General features: G+C 44.4%; 1 long non-coding RNA gene across 1 annotated transcript in view; it reads right to left on the bottom strand.

Moving 5' to 3' along the window:
* Positions 1–17,238, bottom strand: part of LOC128349773 (uncharacterized) — a 33,918-nt gene extending 16,680 nt beyond the window's left edge. Inside the window, exon 1 of the long non-coding RNA XR_008318987.1 lies at positions 17,057–17,238. This is a non-coding gene — a long non-coding RNA (uncharacterized LOC128349773). The remainder of the gene's footprint in view (positions 1–17,056) is intronic.
* Positions 17,239–23,749: the final 6,511 nt, after the last annotated feature.

Here is a 23,749-nt window from a genome sequence, read left to right as displayed (position 1 = left end):
TCTGAAATGAGGAATTACCCTTAAACCCCCTATGTCCTTCCCCTTGCCCCATAGGCATGGCCTTTTTTCTTTTTTTTGTCACGGGTTTCAACTAAAACCAGATCTAAAGACTCTCCAAATCACTTCCCTCCTAAAAAGAGAGTAGCAGCCAAGGCAAATTTGACTTTGTGTCTACTTTCCAATGTCTCAGCGATAAGCCTCTCCTGTCCGCCACCCCTGCTTGCCATGGCACGGGAGGCATGTTGCAGACAATCAAGGCTCGAGTCAGCCATAAGAGCAGATGCCCTGGACAATTTATAAAGACCTTGCCGAAGTTCAACATTTTCTGGAGGCACCAATCTTATCAGTTCTTTTGCTCAAAGAATGGATGCCCTAGCAAAGACTGAATTGGTAGTCACTGCTCTAACGACAATGGCCGAGGCCTCGTGATCTTTTCGTAGAAGATGATCCCCCTTCTCCTCAGGTGACTTTAAAAAACTCATCGCCTTCCTTATTCAGCAACGCACACAACACCAATTGCACCACAGGAGCATCTACAATGAGAGTAGCTGACGAAGACATAATGTCAGGCGGCGGAGTATATAATTTCTGAGGAAAAGTCAAAACAGGTTTAGTGGTAACAGGCATCCCCCATTCTGCTAACATTACATCCTTAAGGAGAGTGGGAAAAGGAACTGTGGCTGCTGGAGCCGAGGTAGAGGGGAAAACCTCTTGATCCAAACCTGAAGGAACCCCCGATTCTGGGGACACATCCTTAATAACTCTTTTCACTTTGGCCAACAAAACATCGAACTCTGGCAAGGAAAACAAACGAGAAGAGCTGGGCTTCTCTGGCGGAGGGTTTTGTTCATCAGACAATTCCCCTTCTCCCTTTTCTGACTCAGAGGACTCTGTGTCAGAAGAAACAGCAGCAGAGCGATGAGATGGAGGCACAGCAGTTAACAACAGAAAAGGCTGCTGCTGGCAGAGGAGCCACTAGGGGGCGTTTAGGCACCCTAATGCCCTCATCCGACAGTGGCACTCTTTTTCTTTTATGGAGCCTTCTTTCAGAGGGGAGGGAAAACTGAAACCGCTTGCTCAGCAGAATAGCCCTTCTGAGGGCTTGAATAGGGAGAAGAAAAGGAAGGGCACCTAGGGCACTTAGCCAGGGCGTCTGATGCCACTCCCCCCCCCCCGCCGCAAGGCAGCCCCTTCACACCCAGGGGGTGTGGGAGCAATGGCAGCTACCTGCTCTGAAGAACCCAACTGTTCCAACAAAGGAGACACCAGGGAAAAACATTGTTTTTTTAACCAAGTCCCCCAACCACTGCAACTCACCGGCTAACAAAGCCTCATTGTTAGGGCCGGTAATAGTCTCAGGAGTTTCTGAACGCACCCCCTGTAGGAGTGCAGAAGCAGTGAGCAGCAAGGAGGAAGGCACAGCCTTAGAAACAGGCTCAGGCTGAGGAGGGACCATAATGGCCTCTGTGGTTTTGGTGGGAATCTCAAGAAACTGTTGGTGACAGCCGCGCCCATACTGCCTGTAGCTCAAGCCTCTCACAAAGCAGAGCCCCACCGGGGGCCAGCTTGCATTCCTGTTTCTTTTAGGCCACGTCTGGGCCCTTTAAGTGTTGGGTCTTCTTTGCCGCTTTTCGGGGTGGAACGAGCTCTAGGCACGGAGCCATCTCGGAGCTTTTAGCAATCGTTCCCTCAGAAAGCCCAGCAGCGCACACAGCAGTGGTCCCAGACACCGCAGAGGCAGGTGCCAACATAGCCTCTGAGAGGGGGGCCTCCGAAAGGGTGCCCTTCAGCATGTCGCCACAATGTGAAAGCTCCATGAGTGGAACAAGTGGGGAGACACAAGCCAAAAAGGTAAACGATAACCAAGGAAAAACAAGCCGAAGGCAGCAAGAAGCTAGAAGAGATTGTGCAGCTTATGGACTGTCTTGAAGCGAGACAGGACCAGAACTGGGTTGCATGTGGCTGGAGCAGCATAGTATATACAGATCTGAAACCTGATTGGCCCTGCCTTGAAGCATGAGAAGGCTGACAACCCATCAAGTTAGGATGCCCTCCCCATTCCTCGGAAAAAAGCTCTGATGTGCCAATTTCATTCCACCCTGCACAGGTTCCTTGACCTAATCATTCTATTGTGTTGTTAAGAAGCACACGCAGCAAAGGTCCGACTGTACACAATGGTCTCTTTTGTTCACTATTATTGTCACCTTTGTCAACAGAAAATTGTGATCAGCATAATGCCCCCAGGCAAAATTTTGGCTATTAGTAATCAAGACACAATCAGTGTGCATCTTCCTCAGATTCACCAGTTGCATGTCATGACATCTGGGAAGTGGCACCTCCATCTTGCCTTGACCAGACTTTTGCTCCTCCTCCAGATCAGCCCTTTTCCCAAGCCTGATCTGTGCCACACACTTGGCTGTGAGATTATGTACTGGTCCCCAGAGATCAGATACTCTTTGGATTTTGCCTCATTCCCAGAGCCTTGCCTGGTCCTTGGGTCCCTGTTCCTCCTCCTTGCCTGTCCCGGAGGAGAGAGGTCCCTCAGCTGAGCTCCAAGGGCCCATACGCCCCATTTGAAGGACTTGGGTAGTAGCCCACCCAAGTCCTCTGCCCTTAAATCTCCCACTCCCATTCTTTGTTGCTTCTCTAAAATCCAAAGCTGATTCTCTCCAAGACTGTTTCTCTGGTCAGCCTCGAGTGAACCTAATTTGGAACTCAAGCCAAATTGTCTTTAGGTGAGCCGCATCAATCTTACTGATTTATTGGTTTTGTTAGTTTTGCTAGTTAATATTGTATTGTCTATTAATCATACTTCTTCCTTGTACCCCTAAAATAAACTTCATTCTATTTTTGAACTTTGGAGACTCTATCAGTTGTTTCTGAGACCGAAGCTTTGCACACATTTATTTTGAGGCGGGCTGCTCCATACTTGCTTGCTAGTTCCCCACACAAGCCCAAAATGTAGTCAGGGGTGTTTGCCAATTCCCAGGAGTAGTACCATTAACAGGAAACACTGGTTTAGAGCAAGACTATAGAACTTTGGCTCTCCAGCTACTGTTGAACTACAATTCCCATCATCACTGACCACTGGCAACTATGGCTGGAAATAATGGGAGTTGCAGTCCAACAATAGCTGGCAGGCCAAAGTTCTGCAGCCCTAGTTGAGAGGTTTTGAAATAGCAATAGCAATAGCACTTACATTTATATACTGCTCTATAGCCAAAGCTCTCTAAGCGGTTTACAATGATTTAGCATATTGCCCCCAACATTCTGGGTACTCATTTTACCGACCTCAGAAGGATGGAAGGCTGAGTCAACCTTGAGCCCCTGGTCAGGATCGAACTTGTAACCTTCTGGTTACAGGGTGGCAGTTTTACCACTGTGCCACCAGGGGCTCAGAAAGAAGCAACTGTGGAGCAAGTTACAGTTACAGAAGTGAAGAAAAAGCATAGTGGTCTCAGAGACAGTCAAGGCTAGAAATATAGTTGGAAGCAAAAGGAATGTGCAAGCTTGTCTTTTAATAATTGCACTTTGTTCAAACTATGAAGAGTAAAATGTGAGTGGTTTGCTACAGCAGGTTCACAGCCTGGGAGTGTTTCTGGGCCTGGTTTTGCTCCTGGATGCCCAAGTCACAGCTGTGGCCAGAAGTGCTTTTACATTGTGCTAGTTCTTCCTGCAAGGAGCCACAGCCACACATTTTACGTTGTATTATTGCAACACTCTGAATGGGGCTGTCTTTGAAGCAGGCAAACAATTCTATCCCTGAATATCCTAGTCCACTAACCATGGTTAAACTTCCTAGGCACGTGGGATTTATCAAGTCCTGCTTTATAGGCATTCAGAATGCTACTGCAGGCTTGCAATCTGTAGTACAGTCTCTTAAGAGGCGCAGCAGGGAAATACTTGACTAACAAGCAGAAGGTTGCCGATTTGAATCCCCACTGGTACTATTTGGGCAGCAGCAATATAGGAAGATGCTGAAAGGCATCATCTCATACTGCACGGGAGGAGGCAATGGTAAACCCCTCCTGTATTCTACCAAAGAAAACCACGGGGCTCTGTGGGCAGACTTTACCTTTCCTAATGGAGCAGTGGGGAAAGTAACCTGCCCAGAGAGTAGGAGGTTGTTGATTCAAATCCCTGCTGGTGTGTTTCCCAGAATATGGGAAACTCCTATATCGGGCAGCAGTGATATAAGAAGGTGCTGAAAGGCATCATGTCATACTCCTTTCCTTTCCTACTCCTATAATTTGAGAGGAGAGCTGGTCTTGTGGTAGCAAGCATGACTTGTCCCCTTAGCTAAGCAGGGTCCACCCTGGTTGCATATGAATGGGAGACTAGAAATGAGCGCACTTAATATATTCTCCTCAGGGGATTGAGCCACTCTGGGAAATAGAGATGGTTTCAAGTTCCCTCCATGGCTTCTCCAAGATAGGGCTGAGAGATTCTTGCCTGCAGCCTTGGAGAAGCTGCTGCCACCAGTCTGTAAAGACAATACTAAGCTAGATAGACCAATGGTCTGACTCGGTATATGGCAGCTTCCTATGTTCCTAATTGCTCCCAATTAGTTCACAATTTGAACTCATAGTTACCTTGAAACCGTAGGGCCCAGGGTGTCTGAAGGACTGTGAGCTCCCACAATTCTACCCACCTGTTGAAGTTTTCAAACTCCACTCTCCTTTCCATCTGAGGTTAGGCTAGAGAACATGTGAGACAGAAAGCCTCTCCTCATGATCCATAAGAAGGGCTCTGGGGCGGTCTGTGGGGAGAGCAGGTTACAATTACCCTCCCCTGAAGATGATTGTCCTTGCTTCCCTGGGCGGGCTGATCGCCCACCAAGGCAAGCAGCAGCTCACGCAGTAGCTCCGAGGGTCAGGGTGCCGGGACACGCCGACGTGCACTGCCCTGCCCCCAAAGCTCTGATAATGCACCGCTTGAGTGCATTATGGGAATCCCTCCTCCCTGAGTATGCCAACTGAGCTTCCTTAGCCCAGTTTTGTACGCTCGTGTGAACAGCCTCAGAGCCTTCTCAGTAGCGGCACTGAATGTGCTTTTTGAGGAGACCTATTTGGCCCCTTTCCTCCCACCCTAGAAGATACAGAAAATTGATTCAACAGACCCTTAATACTAGGTTATTACTCTCAGATTTTATTGATTGCCTTTATTTTCTTCATCTTAATGTTAACTTTATTTCAATTTTGTGATTCTATTGTATTTTGTTTTGCAAGCTACTGGATGGGGTGGTTAACTGACAAAATGCAGCACTTCCCCCACTGCAGGATGTGGATTGGCTTCTTCCATACACAGCTACTGATGGGCATCATCAATATGCCACTCCATGATTTGCCTGTCAGTGTACTGGGAGTGGTTGTCAGAGCTGCTGCTACAGCCTCTCATTTGAAATACTGACACTTTTCCTCAATTTGGCTCTTGGGAGAGCAGAGTACCCCAATGAAGCTATGCCAGTGTTACAGCAGCACTGGATGGCCACCAGCATAATGGGACCATTGCATGGCTCTCCTAATTACTACTCCAGCAAATTTCAAGGAAACATATGAACAAACTGCTTTCGTTCCAGGTAGACTCTGGTTACCAACTGACCACTTCATTCCAGCCTTTGATCAAGACGTCTCTTACTTCAAGGGATTTTTTAAAAGTAGTCCAAACACACAGGATATTCACACACAGAGAGAGAACGCATATATATAATAAACACTTCTATCCTAACAGCTTGTGAAGTGGGTTGGCTAAAAGAATAACTAGCCCAAAGTCATGTAATGAGCTTCATAGCTGAGCAGGGATTTGAACCAGGTCTCCTTAATCACTGTCTTGCTCATGCTTATATACATTATCTGATCATAGAAAATAAAAAATCCTTTCAAAAATTGTTTGATCTTCTGAGGTACAGATTTTGTACAATGGTACAGTAAAAGCTGATACATATGAAAAATGATACTTTTGTAGCTCATGACCATGTAGAAGCTTGTCTCCGCCAAATTCTTTCCTTTCTTCAGCACCCCAATAAGCTTAGACCCTATAATCAGAACTACATACCAAGAACACACACACACACCCAGCCATGCTGCACATGAAATGCTGTAAGGTACATAACATTTTAAACCTTAGTTGCATTTGGAGTAGAAACATTTCTAACATAGCTGAAAGTCTCAACTTCAACCCCAGTTCCGTTCTCCAGAAATGCAACTGTCACATAATTGCCGATTATCTCCCACACAAGCTGTTTGGGGCAATCGCTAGTAAACCATGCCAAGCAACAGAGCTTGGAGAGGGCCAGCAACTTACATTGTTGCAAAAACATTCTGTATTCTTTCCATTATGGGCAAAATAAGTATAGATTTTACCTTTTCTATACCAAAAGCTATCATGTGGAACATTTTATAAACTATTCAAAGAAAAGCTCATACAGTTTTATGTTTCAAGGCTGCTCCAAATGCACTGTTCTATTTCAATTATTGTGTAAACATCTCAAACACCCACTTTTTAACAGAGGAACTGGAGCAAGCACCAGGTTTGATGCAAGCAGTTACCATGAGGTGAACATGCTTAAGCAACGGAGGCAAGACTGACTGACGCTGCTGCAGCTGAAGCGTGATTCAATGCCTGGGAGTCAGAGCAAAGCTGAATGACTAGTTTGAAGACACTATGCAAGGCCAGACTGAAGACAAGGGATTGAACCCAAATATTCAGTGCAACCCTATGCATTTCTATTTAGAAGTAAGTCCCACACAGAGTTCAACTTACTATCAGGTAAGTGCTACAGGATTTCACCCCCGAGACTAAATCTCACAGACATAGTAACTGAACCTTCTGATACAACCTTTGGAAGCAGAAAAACGTGAACACTGCTCCAAAGCTTTACATCTGTAAACATGTAAGATCTATACGGATCTTATAGAATACATTCTATTTAAATTTCTAGAATTGGATTTGTGAAGCAAAATTCCCCATAAATTAATACAACATAAGTATATATGAATATGATGTTGCGTTCTTTAAGATCTTCCTTAAAATCATTCTCAAACATATACCTTTTTAAAAGTGCTGACTCCTCCTACTGTGTTGTGCAAATTCAGACAAAACTGGTTTTGTCTAGTTAAAGAAACTGGTGAGTTTTCAAAGCTAAGGCTTAGACAAGACCAGTGTAAATAAAACTAGCAATCTGAACAGATGAAATCTTTACAACTTTAGCCATGATCTGCTTCAAATAATAAGATTTTGGATTCAGTAACACATTTGAGGCACCAACAATTACTATCCACTACTACTATTTACACACAACTTTTCAATAAAAAGTTCAAAGCAGTTTACATAGAAAAAATCATCATCCGTTTCCAAAGGGCTCATAATCTAAAATAGTATGAGTTACTATTTTACAGAATACAGTATCTAAGATATTTCTCAATATCCAATAGAATGTGTGGGGACAGGTAGACCATGGAGTTTACGGCTAAGTGGGAAATAGTGCATATTGAACCAAACACTGAAATATAAATGGGCACAATAAAGAAATGCTAATAAATCAATGCCAAGGGACTCAACAGGAGACCAATAAAAGGGAACTGTTCCACATTCAATTAAACACGCTGAAGATAGGATTAAGAACTACAAAGATATCAAAAAAAGTAAATGCTCTTATTAATAATCTTGCAGGATCTCCTCAGCTATGGAAGACAGCACATTTCAGTGTACAAGCTGGGGGTGGCAAGTACCCAGTTGCCATAACAGTTGCTTTTACTGCTAGGATCTAGTGGTCAGTCACCATAATTTATATTGGTTATGGCTGAACTCAGAACAACTCCCTACACTGTTGGTGATTTAATGCTAAAGACAAATGAAGAGTACACAACTTCAAAATGGCTTATGAAACAATCCTGGAAGAATTTGTAGTTTGGACTTCACCAACTGTGCCAATTCCTTCAATTTCCCAGCCTGCCACTTGAACCAATAGGGATCAGCACAGTTCCCCTTGTGATTTGTGCATGTTTAGTGCACTAGGTTATTTATTTATTTATATTACATTTTATATCCCGCCTTCCTCCAAGGAACCCAGAGCAGTGTACTACATACTTAAGTTTCTCCTCACAACAACCCTGTGAAGAAGGTTAAGCTGAGAGAGAAGTGACTGGCCCAGAATCACCCAGCAAGTAGCATGGCTGAATGGGGATTTGAACTTGGTTCTTCCCGGTCCTAGTTCAGCACTCTAACCACTACACCACTCTGGCTGGTTAGTGTTAAATCATTAAACTGGAAGGGCCCAACATTTTTGCCCAAGGTTTGCATTATTATGGGATGGTTATGCTTTTAGACACCACTCTGTTCGTACACAATCTTAACTCATGTTTCTTGTAGGACCACCACTATGAATTTCAACTACTTCCATATTTAGATGGTGTACGCATTGCCCCGACTCATACAGTGAATCCAAACAAGTACTTTGCCATGAGATACTTTACCACAAAAATGTCTTGGCTTATGTTATAAGCCAAGGAGCCCCAAACAAATGAATTCCTTACACAAAAATATCATCTGGCATCTGTAGGAAATACCAAGTCCATACAAGAGATTAAACTGTAAGATAAAGAAATGTAACCTGGAGAGCAAATACTAATAATTCAGCCTAACACCAGAAAAAGAAAATCCTATTTAATAGCTACTGCTAAATCAAATTTAAAACTCAATTATAAAACTTTACCAAATTACTAACAGGATAAACTGTGTCGTGACAACACCGGTACTATTCCCAATGTCAAAGGCTTCCAGTTTCTTCAGTTTCTTTGCAACCAATGAGTGGTTCACAAGCACTTTATCAGCCCTAAATTCTTCACCGTCCAACCTTTGAGTCAAGTGACACCAGCAAAATAAGCTATTTCCAAAAAGTCTTACCAGTTAACCTTTGGGAACAGAGGACTGGGCGTAGCAACTGGACCCACCTTGTTTACAAGTACCAGCATAAGCGAGAAATTTCTCACTTACGCATAAGGTGTTTCCAGCAACACCTCCACCCCCTGCAACACCTTGAGCCTCCTGAAAAGCCATTCCAGAGAGAACCTTGGCAACGACATGGGCTCCAGCACAGGTGGCTGTGAGGAGGGAGAGGAAAGTTTCCCAGAAACTGGGTGGAGTTTCCAGGATCTCCCTATGTCCCCTGCACTGCCACCCACATCATCACTTAGAGTAATGACCCCAAGGAACAGCTTTTTAGAAGGCTTGGGGGCTGCAGGGGGCGGTGGAGATGCCAACAATGGTTTCTACTATGTTACCACTGCTTTGGATGCTAGCCATTCAGAATACTAGGATGAACTAAATTAGCTATAGTTGCCCAGCAAATCAAGTTCCTAACTTTTTTCCCCCAGGTCCAGACTTGAGGGACATAATTTGTAGACCAAGAAGCTTAACAACCCTATCCTCTGCTACTAGAAATATTACCAGTCTCACCTTCCATTTCATCTGTTTGTATAACATTTATTTCATTTGAAAAGTTTTTATTCACGAACCTGAGGACAAAAAACTTACTCCTTACTCCCATTTTAAAGAGAGTCAATTTAAGTTCTTAATTTAAAGAGATTCAAGAGAGATTTTGCAACATTTCATGATGTAACTATAGCCATGCAAGCTTCTAGCTTTGCACTATACAGTTCAATTTTGATGGTACAGCCAAAACATGGTTTGGTTGTGGGAGCTGTGCCTTGGACTTGTGTGCTCCCTCCTCCACCTAATTCCTACTCAGAGGTAGAATATGCTTGGGGTAGAAAGAGGAATCATCACCACTTCTATGCAAAAAAAGGACAGGGAGAAACCCAGCCCTCTTTCCCCTGAGTGTAACTTGGGGTGGGGTGGGGACAAAAAACCCTTCATTAAGTGGCTGCTGCAGCAGAATAGCACAATTTTAGGACAATTTTAGGCTTGAGCCAATTAGTCCTGTGCAAGAGGGAGGTGAGGCTGTAGCTGCAGTAGCAGGCAGGAAGAGACCTCACCTCACAATGATGCTCAGAGGAGTTCTAAGGAGCAATCGAGACTCTCAGTTTGAGGACTGAAAAAGGCAGTTAGGGTCCCTTGTCCCCCCCCTTCTGGGGGGGTTTCTTTTCTTTGAGGGGCAGGGAATTGCGGCGGCACTGTTTAAGGGCCTTCTTTTGACCACCCCCACCCCAATGCTTTCTGTGGGAACCTGCTAAGGTGTCCCCAGATTGCTAGGTGCCCATGCCCAGTTGTAGAAAGGGGAAAGGCTCACCGGTAGAAGGATGAATGCAGATTAGAATTTGGGCAGGAGCCCAGGTGTATGTCTGATCAGGAGTGAAGACAGGAAGGAACTGGGGAATCACACCTGAGCATGCTGGGAGAAGGGGGACAGACTTCAGCTACTTGAAAAACACCTGAGATTTCCTGTCTATCAGGAGCAAGGAGTGGAAGTTAACCCTTTGTGAGCCATGACCTCCTACTTCGAGGGAGAAAAAAGGTTCTCTTTTAAAGTGGCATGCAGCATTCTGAACTGCCACTCAAGGCCTTTTAAAATGAATATTTTATTTATAGCATTTATATACTGTCTTAACAGAACTCAAGACAGTTTGCATTACAAAAATCCTAAAAACTCCTCAAGAATCTCACAAAAAAAATAAAAACCCAGTTTCCAAAAGCTAAGCAGAATTTTCCACTGACCTCCAAAATGAAGAAAATGAAGGAAATGATTCTACACCAACAACAGCCAAGTTCAGATGTAATGGGTAATCATGTTTGGAGCTCAAAGTTATTGTCTTGCATGCTTCCCTCACCTTCTCTACTGCTTGCAAGCAGCAAGTGAAAGTTTCTGCTTTCATTTTAAGAACAAATCACTGTTGTAGGTTATGTATGAATAATGGGAACTGCAATTTGTTAACTAGAGTTAGAACAAGCCAGCATACCAAGGTAGGATCAAACCATGGTTTGTTCTTCAAAGGAAGTGCTCTCCTCCTTTTGCACTTGGAGGAAACAGGAGGGCAAATCAGTGATCCAATTCTATCAATCAATCAAAATTGAATTGGGGGAAAAAGTCAGTGATCCTACAACTCTTGAGGCACATTAATGGTTTCCATGGTAGGAAAGCATAGTTTCCCATTATATCTGAACCCAATCACTGTGTTCCATAGTTGGGATACAAAAGAGCCCTGATCCTAACAAATGATTACCAGTCATCTATAAATGCTGGACCATGGATGAAAATTCGGGGGCGGGGGGTAAGGAATCATATGGGAGGGTAATCCAGACAGTTTAGGGATTTACAGATCTAAAAACAACAACAACAAGAAAAGCATCTTAAATTGGGCTTGGAAATAAACTGGTTATCCATGCAGTGATTTTAGAATTGGTGAAATGTGCGGAACAGTATATTCCTATCAATAATTGGGCAGCCATATTCTGTACCAGTTGAAGCTTCCAAACAACTATTACTGTGATCTAATCAGGAAGTTGCCATGGCATGGGTGACAACAGCCAAGTCTGCCAGCAGTGAACTAGCCAAAATAAGAGGTATTCAGGCAATAAGTGCTATCTAAGCATTCAGGAAATGTACTCAATTAAAACCTTGATATTTTAAGGAGAACTTACCCTTGTCTAGCAGAGGCATTTCCACAGCACGCTACTCCACTAAGTCTCCCAACATTAGCTCTATCTCAACTGTATTAAGTTTATTCACTCTGTTCTAGACAATCACTGTTGTCAAACACTTTGTTCAGGAAAGTCAATGTGATACCAGAGTGTAACAAAGGCGGAAATTGTTGGTTCTTATGAGCAAACCTGTAACACACTGCACCCTATAACTCCAAACAATCTTTCTCAATTGCTACAGGTTGAAGCATGGGAACCAAAACTCAACCTTGATGAACCTGTAGGACAATTCCCATATGGGTGTCTGAAGAGGTGGTCCAGAACGATACCATGGTCAATGGTATCCAAGGTTGCTGAGAGATCGAGGACAATTAATAGGTCATAGTTCTCCTGTCTCTCCTGGTGTAGGCTGACCATCAGAACTACTAAGTTTTTGTCCCAAGCCAGGTCAAAAACCAGAATGCAGACCAAAATAGGTCTAAATTACTTTCAGGAGATGCTCAGGTGCTACTCAGTAAAGCACCTTGTGCACCCACCAAAAAGGCATTGGAAACTAGCCTTGAGTTGTCTGCAGGGTCTCAAGATTTTAACGCACACAAAGAGGGACCTTACCACCACTTAGGACAGCCGAAACATACCCATCTTTTAATTAGGCATTAGTCACTTTGCTAACTAGGCCAGCATCCCTTCCACCTAGCTGTTATCATTCAGAAGAGGCAAGCATCAAGCAGTCATATTGACACAGACCTCTCTAAACACCTTATCGTTGTCATCAGGTGAACTCAAAGAAGCTCATCCAGGCAACCATGACTAGTGTCCCCTCTAAGGCATGCACACGTGTGTATGCTCACAAGTTTTTATGTCTGCTCAGTTAATTTTAGATCCTGCTCAGGCTGAATCAGGAAGGCCCCACTCTGAATGTATGTGTGCATACACTGCCCTATCCAGAACAAAACTCATTCTGCACACAGATGAAACAAAATTAGAGAGAACACTGACCATGACCAATATAGCCCAAGCAAACTTCCAGAGCAGATCCTGAAACCAATATTGCACCTAAGTAGAAGTGAGGTAAAGGTAAAGTTGTGCTGTCAAGTCAGTGTCAACTCCTGGAGACCACAGAGCCATGTGGTTTTCTTTGGTAGAATACAGGAGGGGTTTACCATTGCCATCTCCCACGCAATACGAGATGATACCTTTCAGCATCTTCCTATATTGCTGCTACCTAATATAAGTGTTTCCTATAGTCTGTCCAGTTCAAAACATCAAATCCAGAGCATGGTCTGTGACCTGAGTTGGGTCAGATATCCATAGCGGGGGGGGGGGGGGCGCTTAGCATCAATACTGAAATCCCAAGACTAAGAGTCCTTGAGTTTCCAATGCAGGGTTTAATACAATCTCAGTAGGCAACTTAGCAAGTGGTTCACCAAATGAACCCAATTTCACCTGACTTAATTTCAAGGTACATACACTCAAAGTAGTTTGCCATTCACCTGGTAAGCAAGACAGAAATTGTAAATCATGGCAATGCACCTTCCACACTGCCCACCCTCCCTTTGCAGAGTACCCAGTCAGGACAGTTGTGCCAATTCAGGACATACTGTTTCATCCAGCCTATTCTGGGCAACAATACAAGTCAGGTTGGTCTGTTCATCAAGAACCAATTCCTGGATTACCAACAGTGTTTTAGAAACTGACCTGGTATTAATGTAGCAGGAGCAAGGGAGAGAGATGGCTTCACATATTTGGAGGATCAGACCTGAAGTCACTAACCGACTGTCCTAATCCCTTATCTGTCCACTCATCCCCATATCACCATTTGTGGCCCTCAGACCCATCCTTGATATTTTGTTTTTCCAAAGCTAAGGTCCCTGAAGAGAACATTGAAGTAAGATTCAGATATACATGCCTCCTCCAAATTAGGTGAGGTTTCCCGATACTTTCCATCTCTTTCTGTGAAGGGAATATGTGACTCAACCTCTCTCAGAGGGTCACACAAGCAAATTAGAGGTAAACTTGCCTTTCACTGGCCAGTGCCTTAAAAGGTGCAAGATAATCCCCACTACTTTCTTCCTTGAAAGCCTCACCAGAAATCCTGCTCTTCCCCCTCAAGACCTCCTGCTCCAGTGACCCAGGAGAGCACTGGGTCCTCCCCAGTGTCAACCGTGCAGGTAGCCCCTTTTAAGTGTTGCCACCACCAGTATGGAAACACAGGTTTTCATCCTTATGGGATGGGCCCTGTGATGCAGGGAGACAAGGAGAAGTCAGCAGGCCACCTACCAAAGAGGGCACTACTCCATAACTCAACAGCTCAGCAACAGTGCATGGAAAGTGTGAAGGGAAAAATTTATCTTGTTCTCTGATTCTTAATATAGATAGAGTAACCAACATGAACTTTTGGCTACTCTCCTTTTAGCAACTTGAATTTCAATTCACCAATTATTAAAACTTTATTAGCTATTTCCTTTCAACCAGATGGGGACCCAAGACACCTCACAAACATGGGTTAGAATCTCAAAAACTGCCAACTGCATTCTTTAAGATTGTTAATCCTCAATGTAAGTTCAGAAGTGTGATGGTAAAAAGACAGATAGAGGCAGCTTAAGTACACTGCATTTCAACACTGATTTGTAGGTTTCTGCTGCAAAGTGATATGGATGCAACAGTTCTAGTGCTTTAGCTTGCTATCTAAATGTTATACCAACTACGCTGAAATATCACAAATACAAGAAAGTTGGTTATAGCTTTCAGTTCATACTGACCAAATTGCTAGTCTCTGACTCAAGCAACATTAAGTGTAGCCATGTAGAATAAATAATGAATGAATCTGACTTTACAATTAAATGTCAAAATTCACTTGGTGGCTTTGAGCAAAACTCACTCATTCACTACATCATTCTGACTAAATTCCACATATCTTCAAATTGAATGGAGAGTCACACTAACCAGAGCATACATGCCCCCCCCCCTTAAAGGCAATTCCACCTTTTTGTTCACACATACACACACTCCTCAAGCAGTATTTAAAATGAGGCATTTAAAGAAATTCTTAGCTTCACTTATAGAAGCACCCTTACCCCACTTCAGAAGGACGCATGCACACACACCACAGAACTAGCTCCTGGAATTGTTGCAATGTTTACCAACAACTTCACACTTGAAGTGTTATATGAATTAAAAATAAAGCCAAAGATATGCAGTATCAGCGATGAATACAATGTCCCCATGCTGCTATGCTCTCCAGTGTGCTTTTATTTAGCTACTTTAATACAAATTAATACAGCATGCCACCATTTTAAAGGTAAAGTGTGCCGTCAAGTAGATTTTGATTCCTGGAGCCCACAGAGCCCTGGGGTTTTCTTTGGTAGAATACAGGAGCGATTTACCATTGCCTCCTCCTGCGCAGTATGAGATGATGCCTTTCAGCTTCTTCTTATATTGCTGTTGCCCGATACCGGTGTTTCCCATAGTCTGGTATGGAAACATACCAGCGGGGATTTGAACCGGTAATATACTGCTTGTGAGTTGAGCATTTCCCCGCTACACCATTTAAGGTGTTACAACACATTAAAATAATTTAATATTGCAGTATTGACTAAAATAGACAAGACACTTCATCTTTTACCTTGGTGCAGGTTAATGCATTGCTTTTGTCTAGTAAGTGTTCTCTAAAATTTATTGAGGACCACAGGGGTTTGGGGGCTGGGGGGGGGGGCACAACATGAACAAAAAAAAACTTGTCAATCCAAGGGCAAATTACAGTATAAAATCCATAAAGTATAGCATTACAGGAAGATTAAGTTTGTCCTTGACATACTGTCCCTTCTATCTTACACCATCCTTTCATTTTGCACATTTAAATGAAAGATCAGACTCAAGAAAAGTAAGGTGAAAATGGTCCCACTGTATATGTAACCTCTCACACCTGGTTCAACTTTGAAACTTATTAACTTCACTAAGCAGTGGCTATTCACAGGTCAAAACCTTGCAGAAAGCCTGCTTTCTCTCTTATAGAAAGGATTTATGAGCACAAGAACCATTCATTTTTTACGTGAAGCTATATAGTCTTCTCTCTATACTACTAAGTAAAGAACTAAAACATGAATCTGAAATGCAAATCAGGGAGAGCCAGCATGGTGGTGGTTAGAGTACTGGACTAGGACCAGGAAGATCAGAGTTCAAATCCTCGTTCAGCCATGATGCTCACTGGGTGACTCTGGGCCAGATATGTGTCTCTCAGTCTAACCTACCTCACAGAGTTGTTGAGAAGATAAAACATGACCATATACATGGCTCTGGGCTCTTTATAGGAAGAGAGAGATATAAAAGTAAATATAAATAAATACATCTCCAGGGTGGGTAAAATCTCACCATTAACACTGCTTACCTACAATTTGTCAATGCTGGTGGCAATTAGACTGAACGATCAACATTCACAGCACTAAAGGAGAAACTGTCAGTTTCCTGACTTTCTAAGTTCTAGGGCTCTCTTTTAAACTAGTTGCATAGAGTCACACACTGACTTGCATGGAGGAAGAAACCCCACTATCCTCCGGCCACATATACTAGGGCCTTAGCTATACCTTTAACTCCTTAATTAGCATGCTAGACCCATGAACCTTCACCTCATAGTCGTCGTCCCCCCCCCCCGTTTTTATTCCTCCTCATCCATCGAGTTCAGAACCTACACTTTTATTCTCCCAATCAGCCCAAAGGCCCACTGCAGCCCCCACGCCGCCCTATACAAGCTTTTAATCTCCAATCTTCTTGTAGAGGCTACCCACAACAACCCCCCCCCCATTTAATAAGTGAAAGTGAGAGAGAGTGCGCGCGCGAGCAGGAAAAGCATTCATCAATCCCAATCCCCAGGCACACACACTCAGGTGTGCCTTCTCTTCCAGCCCTTCTTCCAACACAAATCTCTGCATACCCCCACGTATTTAGCACCCTCTTTAACCAGACACTCCCCAGTCAAGAGGCAGCCATGGACACACACACACACACACTCCCCATCGCCGTCCGCCGCCCAGCTTCTCAGGCTTCACGTTCCCCCACCCGTTTGTGCTTCCCCCTCATGCAGAGGACACGCCTCCTCCTCCTCCTCCTCCTCCTCCTCCCTCCGGCCTCCTCCCCAGGCTTCTTCTCCCCCCGCCCCGCTTTTCGGGCGACTCGGAGCTGCCCCCAGCCCCGCTCTACTCAACCCCGACCCCTCCCGCCTCCTACAGCAGCCTCCTCCTTCCAGTCCCCCACGCGCTTTCCGCGCCCGCCCGCACCAGGTTCTTTGACCAGCCCCCAAACTCTGAAACTTTCCCCCAAAGCAGCCAGGCAGTCACCCGGAGGCAGCAGCGGCAGCACCCCCTCAGTTCCCCTCCTCCGCGTTGCCCCTTCCCTCCCCTGTGTGGCCCGCAGTTTCCACGGGGGCTGGCACCATGCGGAGTCCCCCCTTTCCCCTGCTCACCGCTTGCCCGAGCAAGGGCGGGGGCCTCGCCCAGCCGGGGGGCACCTCTCAGCCCCGGGCAGGAGGGGGCGGCGCAGCGTCTCCCCCCGGCGACGGTGAATTCGTTCCTTTCCCGCAAACACACACAGGCTCCATTGTCCGCCAACCAGCCTCCCTTCTCTCCCACATGGTACCGCCCATTGCCCCTCTTCCTCCCCCCCCTTTAACGAATGAAGCCGCCTATCGTGCGCTCCCCCGCCCCACCCAGGCAATGGTACGTCCCCTACCCGCTCACTCATGGGCTGATTTTGATTCTTCCAGCCATCAGACCGCCTCTCCTCCCAGCAACGGTAATGGTATTGTCCCGAAGGAGAAAGGGCAGAAGGGAAAAAATCTCCCCCCGTGTTGTCGCTCTAATGGTATCAACTGGTTCCTTAAAGGGACAGGCCTGAATACATGGTCCCTTCCTCCCCTGTAAGCTGTCCCGCCCTTACCTCCCTCCATTCATCCTTGCACCGCCTCCTCAATTAGCATAGACCAACCCCATACCTCAAGGTAGTTTTCTTTCCACCGCCTCTTCCTTTTAAAGATGCAGCCACCCAATGGCACTGCTTAAAGCGACATACTCCTTTTTTATATCCCACCCCATTGGGAACTCTTCAGAATCCCCCTAATCACAGCACGTTCGTTTCAAAGGATCAAAAGGCATAAAAAAGCCTCTGGTACCAGGTTTGCTGTAGTAATTCGCCACTTCCTCCACCTCCTCGGTAGGAGACACATACCTCCCAAATCTAAACCACACCCAAGACTAGTGGCCCTCTGCACAGTTCCCACACCCCAGGGTCTCTCAACAGCTCACAGGTACTACAGCCACCACGCTGCGCAAAGAAAGGCACCTCAGTACGATGAGATGTGCAAGCCTGAAGCGGGCTCTTGCCAATATTAGTGATTACTGAGGTAGGACTGCAGACAGTGCAGCACAATGTGACCACATGTACTCCAGCGCCGCCGCCCCCCCCCCGAGCAGGCACTAAATTAAAGGCAATGTCCACGGTCTCCTTCTCGGAGAGGCTCGATTTAAAAGAATTAAAAGCCCAACTTCTGAGCATATCGTAGAGCAGAAGGACGGGCTCGTTGCTTTCACGATAACCGTTCGATTTTCCCCTATGAATCGATCCTGCTCCCAAATCGCTGCCTCTTCCGTCACCCCTCGCAACCCCGTCCTGTGTGTGCCCTATTACATAATCCCGTGTGGGTTGGTTATCAGCCACATCAAACGAACCTATTGTTTCATTTCATCGGGATGCAGTTCAGCTCCGTTAACACCAATAGGAATTCTGCCGTTGGTTTCAGCGGGTCTGTGGATCGTCGCCACTGACACTTTACTGGTTGCAACAAGCACAGAAAAACTGAGAGATACTTTGCCCATAATGATTTAATATATCCACTTTTGGCCTGTGGAGCTACAGTGATCCACAAACCACAATGGTTACAATAAACGTTCAAGGGCTAGCTTCCAACATTTACAATTTCTTCACGTCTGTCCACTTAAGTGGCAATGAGCTGAAATGCAATATTGTGCCCTCTTTGCTAGCCATAAGACTTTTTCCTCTCCCCACCATGGACTCAAAGTTCAGTTCCATGGCCTAATCCCTGGTGCAGTAAGGTACCTCCTGTTGCTTCCCTCACCCTCATCTGGTGGAAATTTTCCACCTTACAATTGTCCAGCCCTCACCTCTTAAGAAAGGGCTGAGAGAGCAGAATTTGCACAAACTTTGCAGCTTTTTCAGTTTTGAGCCCACTGCCACATATGGGGCAAATCCACATTCTGTCCTCTCCCTCTGCCCCTGGGGATTTGACTGCAAGTGCCCACTAAAAGTAATAGAAACAGCATAAAAAGTGCATGTGTGTACCACAGACTATGACGTCTCTACAGTACCACTTCCAAGTCTCTAAAAAACCTACCATCTGTACGCAGTCTATATCTCAAAACATCTCATAAGAGTTAAAAATATATATCTTAGAGCAGAAAGAGTAGGTCCCATCATCACCCACCCACCCAAAAATCTGTGCCTATTGGTGGAGGAGGAAATGAGTTGGCAAATAAGCTAAGTGATCCCATCATAAATCGCATAAATAAAATGGAAAGGAAAATAAAGTGGTAGGCATCAGGGCCGAGACAAAAAATCTCATAAATACTAAACCCTGAGATCTTTAAGAGGAGCGTTGATATGCAGCCCTCCGTGTGTGTAACATAAATCTAAATAAACCAGTTATTATATACTGCACAAGTTTGCATCCTTGTTTTCCAGAAAGTGTAATATTAAGGGTCTGCTCTAATAAAAATATTTTGCATTTATACAGCACTTCAGTGTTCCAAGCACTTACACATTATAAGGATTACGTCAGTATTACCATTCCCATCATGTAGATGAGGAACTGAGGCAGATACAATGGTTTGCCTAAGAACACCTAATGAATTTACAAATGAGGCAAGATCTGAACCATGAGCTTCTTAGCACACAACTCACACACTTAGCCACTGTGCCACGTAAGTTCTTGTGTAATAAAAGAAGGGGAAAATTTTGGTTATTAGTAGGAAAACTGGAACATTTGTTTTCTAAAGAGCCCATGATACTTTTGGCAAAGGGGGGGGGGAGAGTTTAAGAAAATACTGTATTCTTTATTCCTGACATATTTAGAAGTGTATTCTTTTTTCAAGGGGTGTGATTTTTATAATTAAAATGAGAGGTGGCAGAACACCAAGGTAGCAGAGTGGTCTTAAACTGCACAGGGAATACAATTTTTTGAATCTGCTCCTACATTAAAACAAGCCCTGTAATATAAAACTTGGGGTCTGAACTGGTAGTGACTAACTGCCTGTTCAAGAAAAATTGGGGCTATGGATAGCTCAGTGAAAATGTTGACTTGGTGTGCTGTGGAGATAAAGGTCAAAAATTCTATACTGTACTACAAATTATTCGGAAAAAGACCAACAATATATTGACCAACAATATTGCACTTATATGGTACAGCCACATCTGAAATACTGTTTAATTCTGATTACCCCATCTTTAAAAGGCCATCATAGAGTTGGGAAAGGCAGAGAAAAGGGCAATGAAAATGATTCCATATCCATAAGAAGCAATATTCCTTCCAAAACTAGCTGTGGGGAGGGGACATTTGGGAGAAACTGTTACCCTTTGTGGACTTCCCACAATGGCTGCTGACTGTGGAAAACATGGGCTGACATGTTGACCAACAAGGGGCAAGTGCTATGTGAGAAGCACTGGGGGGATGTTTATGGCCTCCCCTTTCCCCAGAAGCCCTCTGTACCACCCAAAAATATATCCCCAAGGGCTGCATGACCTTCAGGGACATAGTTTAAGAAAACACAAAGATTTGCCTCTCTTCCTCCATGCATCCCAGTGCTACACAGTTGAATCCCTCAGCAGCACTGGCACTTCTCACATCGCACTCTCACTTCATTAGTCAGGATATGAGCCAAGGAGGCTATTCACACGCACAGCAGAAACTGGGCTAAGGGAGCCCAGCCCAGTTTCTGCTGTGCATGTGAACCAGCAGGAGCCACATGGCAGGGTGGTGCGGCGGCTAACCCTCTTAGGCAGCCCACTGCTGAACCCAGGTTTGAGGCACAAGCACACCCCAAAAAACCAGGTTACAGAATCATATGTCTGCTATGACTGCTTGCAGGCACACTCAAGGAGGGGAAATCCCAGAAATGCATCGCACAAGTACATTTACTGGGGCTCTGGGGGCAGGGCACTGCATGGCAGCACTCCCCTTCGCGCGATCCTGGGAGAGGCTGAACATGCAGCTGGAGAGCTGGAGGGAAGCCACTGCTCATTTGCGCCGCCAATCCACCTGCCTGGAGCCCTGTCCATGATCGTCTGTGGGGAGGTAAGCGCTTTCAGGCTTCCTCCCCGTAAAAGAGGGTAGCCCTTCCCACTTGATCATGAGAAGCGATTTAAATTACTCTTTATAAGTTATTTTTAGCAGATTCATCAGCTAGCTGTAGTCTGAGTGATACGAGTTCATTCTATCACCTCAACTTTGTAACATCTCATTCTCACTTTATTCTGTTGCATCTGTAGACTCAGCTGTGGTGTCCCATCATAGAAAACATTATATCAGGCCCCCTTCGTGCTTGTTCTTAGAACTTTAATATGTTTTCATTCAGTGGCATTGAAAACACAGATCCCCAATCTATTATTACATTCAGCCAAATTTACATTTCACCAGCAAGAGATACATTAATCTGGCACAGTTTATAGATCCTTGTTAGTTCACAACTTCTTTTTCATTCTCAAAAGCAGTTTAGCTGTGGTACTGTTCAATTTGCTGCTTGTATTTGTAAACAATGGTAAAGAGAGGGGTTTGTTTTGTTTTGTTTTGTTACTATTTTGGCACGATATTCAAGATTCTTATGAAGCAGAAATTAACTTCACAAGAGAGTTCACTTTAAACAGAGCACTTGGCTTACATTGGCAACAAAGTTGTTTTGAAAGCCTTTAAGTAATCGCTGAAGCTACTATTTATCTCTGGGTTCATGGTAGCATCTTTAAAAGTCCAAGGACATATTCTTCAGCAAAATCCCAAATTGAAGTTCCCACTCCAATTCAGAAACAGGACTGATTTCTATGGCATTTTAAACTAGTCATATGTAGCTGTACAATGGTATTACAGAGCAATTTTACTTTATTTTGTAATACTTTATAGTAATCGGTGTTAACCACTGAAAAGGTTGATCTGGAAGGGGGAAAGGTGCACATTTTTCATCAAAACAGAGCTCTAAACCACTTACCTGAAATTCTGAGATTCTGGTTTTCAAAAATTCAAATGTTAATAATAATAACAAATATTACAAAAGTGATATGGAGATATATAGGAAATAAAGAGTAGATATAGCTTACACATAATTTCAATTTCCCATTAAGACAAAAATTGAAACTTGGTTTGAAAAAAGATGTTAGAAGTCATTGTTTCATCTTTAATGGGACTATGAATTTCTAAGATGTCCTGTACCAAGAACTCAGTGAAATCCTAACCCAGGATTGTGTATAAGCCCTAACACCTCTGGTTTAAATCGTGCATCCTTCTAAGCTACAGCCAGTAAATGAACCAGTATGTTTTTAAGTGAGAGAACAGGGTGGGGAACCATCTGAGTGTTAGAGTTGGTGGATGCAGAGTGGCCATTGTAGTGTGGCATGAAAAATCATGAAAGCAAACCCCAAGGGAAAGGTGCATGCAATAAATATGAAAATGACAACCTGTTTATTATTATTTCCAACAACTGGATTGCAACAATTCCCTAGTAAATATAATAGCTCTAACCCAAACAACAACAGCATTAGACACCCAAGTCATTCTGATCTTAATTGTCCTTTTTTGGTATAAAATATCATTCATTCATTCATTCATTCATTCATTCATTCATTCATTCCACACTTCTATACCACCCAAAACTCACATCTCAGGGCAGTTTATAACAAGCAAACATACAAGAAGTTAAAACATTAGTTAAAATAAATGGCAACCAAAAAAAAACTTAAAACAGTATTTAAAACAGAATAAATGACATAGTAAAAGTTTAAAACATTACAATTTAAAATTTAAAACATTTCAAAGGATGTTAAAACTGTTAAAGCAATCTATATAATTAATTCACTTGGCTGGCCATGCGTGGAGATGCGTGGCTAGCTTTTGCAGTGGAACTCTCGCGACACGCTGCGAGAGTTCCCGGTATTGGCGGGAGGACGTTGGAGGATGACAGCTGGGCCTAGCCATAGTGGGGAGGTGGCAGCAGCAATAATGGAGGCAGTGGCGGTGGTAATGGAGGCAGTGGTAATTGAGGCGGCCAGGCCCAGCCTCGGTGGGGAGGCAGAGGCGAGCACGGCCACAGTAATGGAGGCGGCACTGGCGGGGGGGGACGACAGGCCTAGCCCGGCTCGGCCACAGTGAGGAGGAGGAGGAGGAGGAAGAGGAGGCAGCCCTGCTGCCAGGAAAGGCCGCCAGGAATAGGAAGAGGGCAGCCAAGAAGGTGCGGGAGGACCGCCAGCCCCAAAGAGCGCACAGATGCTCTGTGCAGGGTTGGCTAGTATTTAATTAAAAGCTTGCATGAATAGGTGTATCTTTAAAGACTTTTTAAAAGTTGTCAGAGATGGGGAGGCTCTTATTTCAGCAGGGAGCGCATTCCAAAGCTCTGGGGCAGCAGCAGAGAAGGCTCGTTCCTAAGTAGCCATCAGACAAGCCGGTGGCAACTGCAGAGAGACCTCTCCAGATGATCTCAATGGGCGGTGGGGTTCATAGCAAAGAAGACATTCTCTTAAATACCCAGGGCCCAAGCCATTTAGGGCTGTATAGGTTATAACCAGCACCTTGTATTTTGCGCGGAAACTTATCGGCAGCCAGTATAGAACTTTCAATACAGGAGTAATATGGTCTCTCCGAGATGACTCAGAGACCAACCAGGCCGCTGCATTCTGAACCAGCGGTAGTTTCCGGACTACACACAAGGGCAGGCCCACATAGAGCACATTGTAGCATACCACCATCTCTGATAGAAAAAAGCAACAAATTTTGAATGTAGATTGTCCATATCCTGACATTCAGCTTAAGGCTAGGAGCGTTCTTATTTATTTATTTAATTTATAGACTTCCCCATTCAAAGGCTCTGGGTGGTGCACAAGAAGT

Source organism: Hemicordylus capensis, chromosome 3 (genome assembly GCF_027244095.1).
Source record: "Hemicordylus capensis ecotype Gifberg chromosome 3, rHemCap1.1.pri, whole genome shotgun sequence".
In the NCBI taxonomy this organism is placed as follows: domain Eukaryota; kingdom Metazoa; phylum Chordata; class Lepidosauria; order Squamata; family Cordylidae; genus Hemicordylus; species Hemicordylus capensis.
The sequence above is the reverse complement of the archived record's forward strand: the minus strand, read 5'-3'. Positions and strand labels throughout refer to the sequence as shown.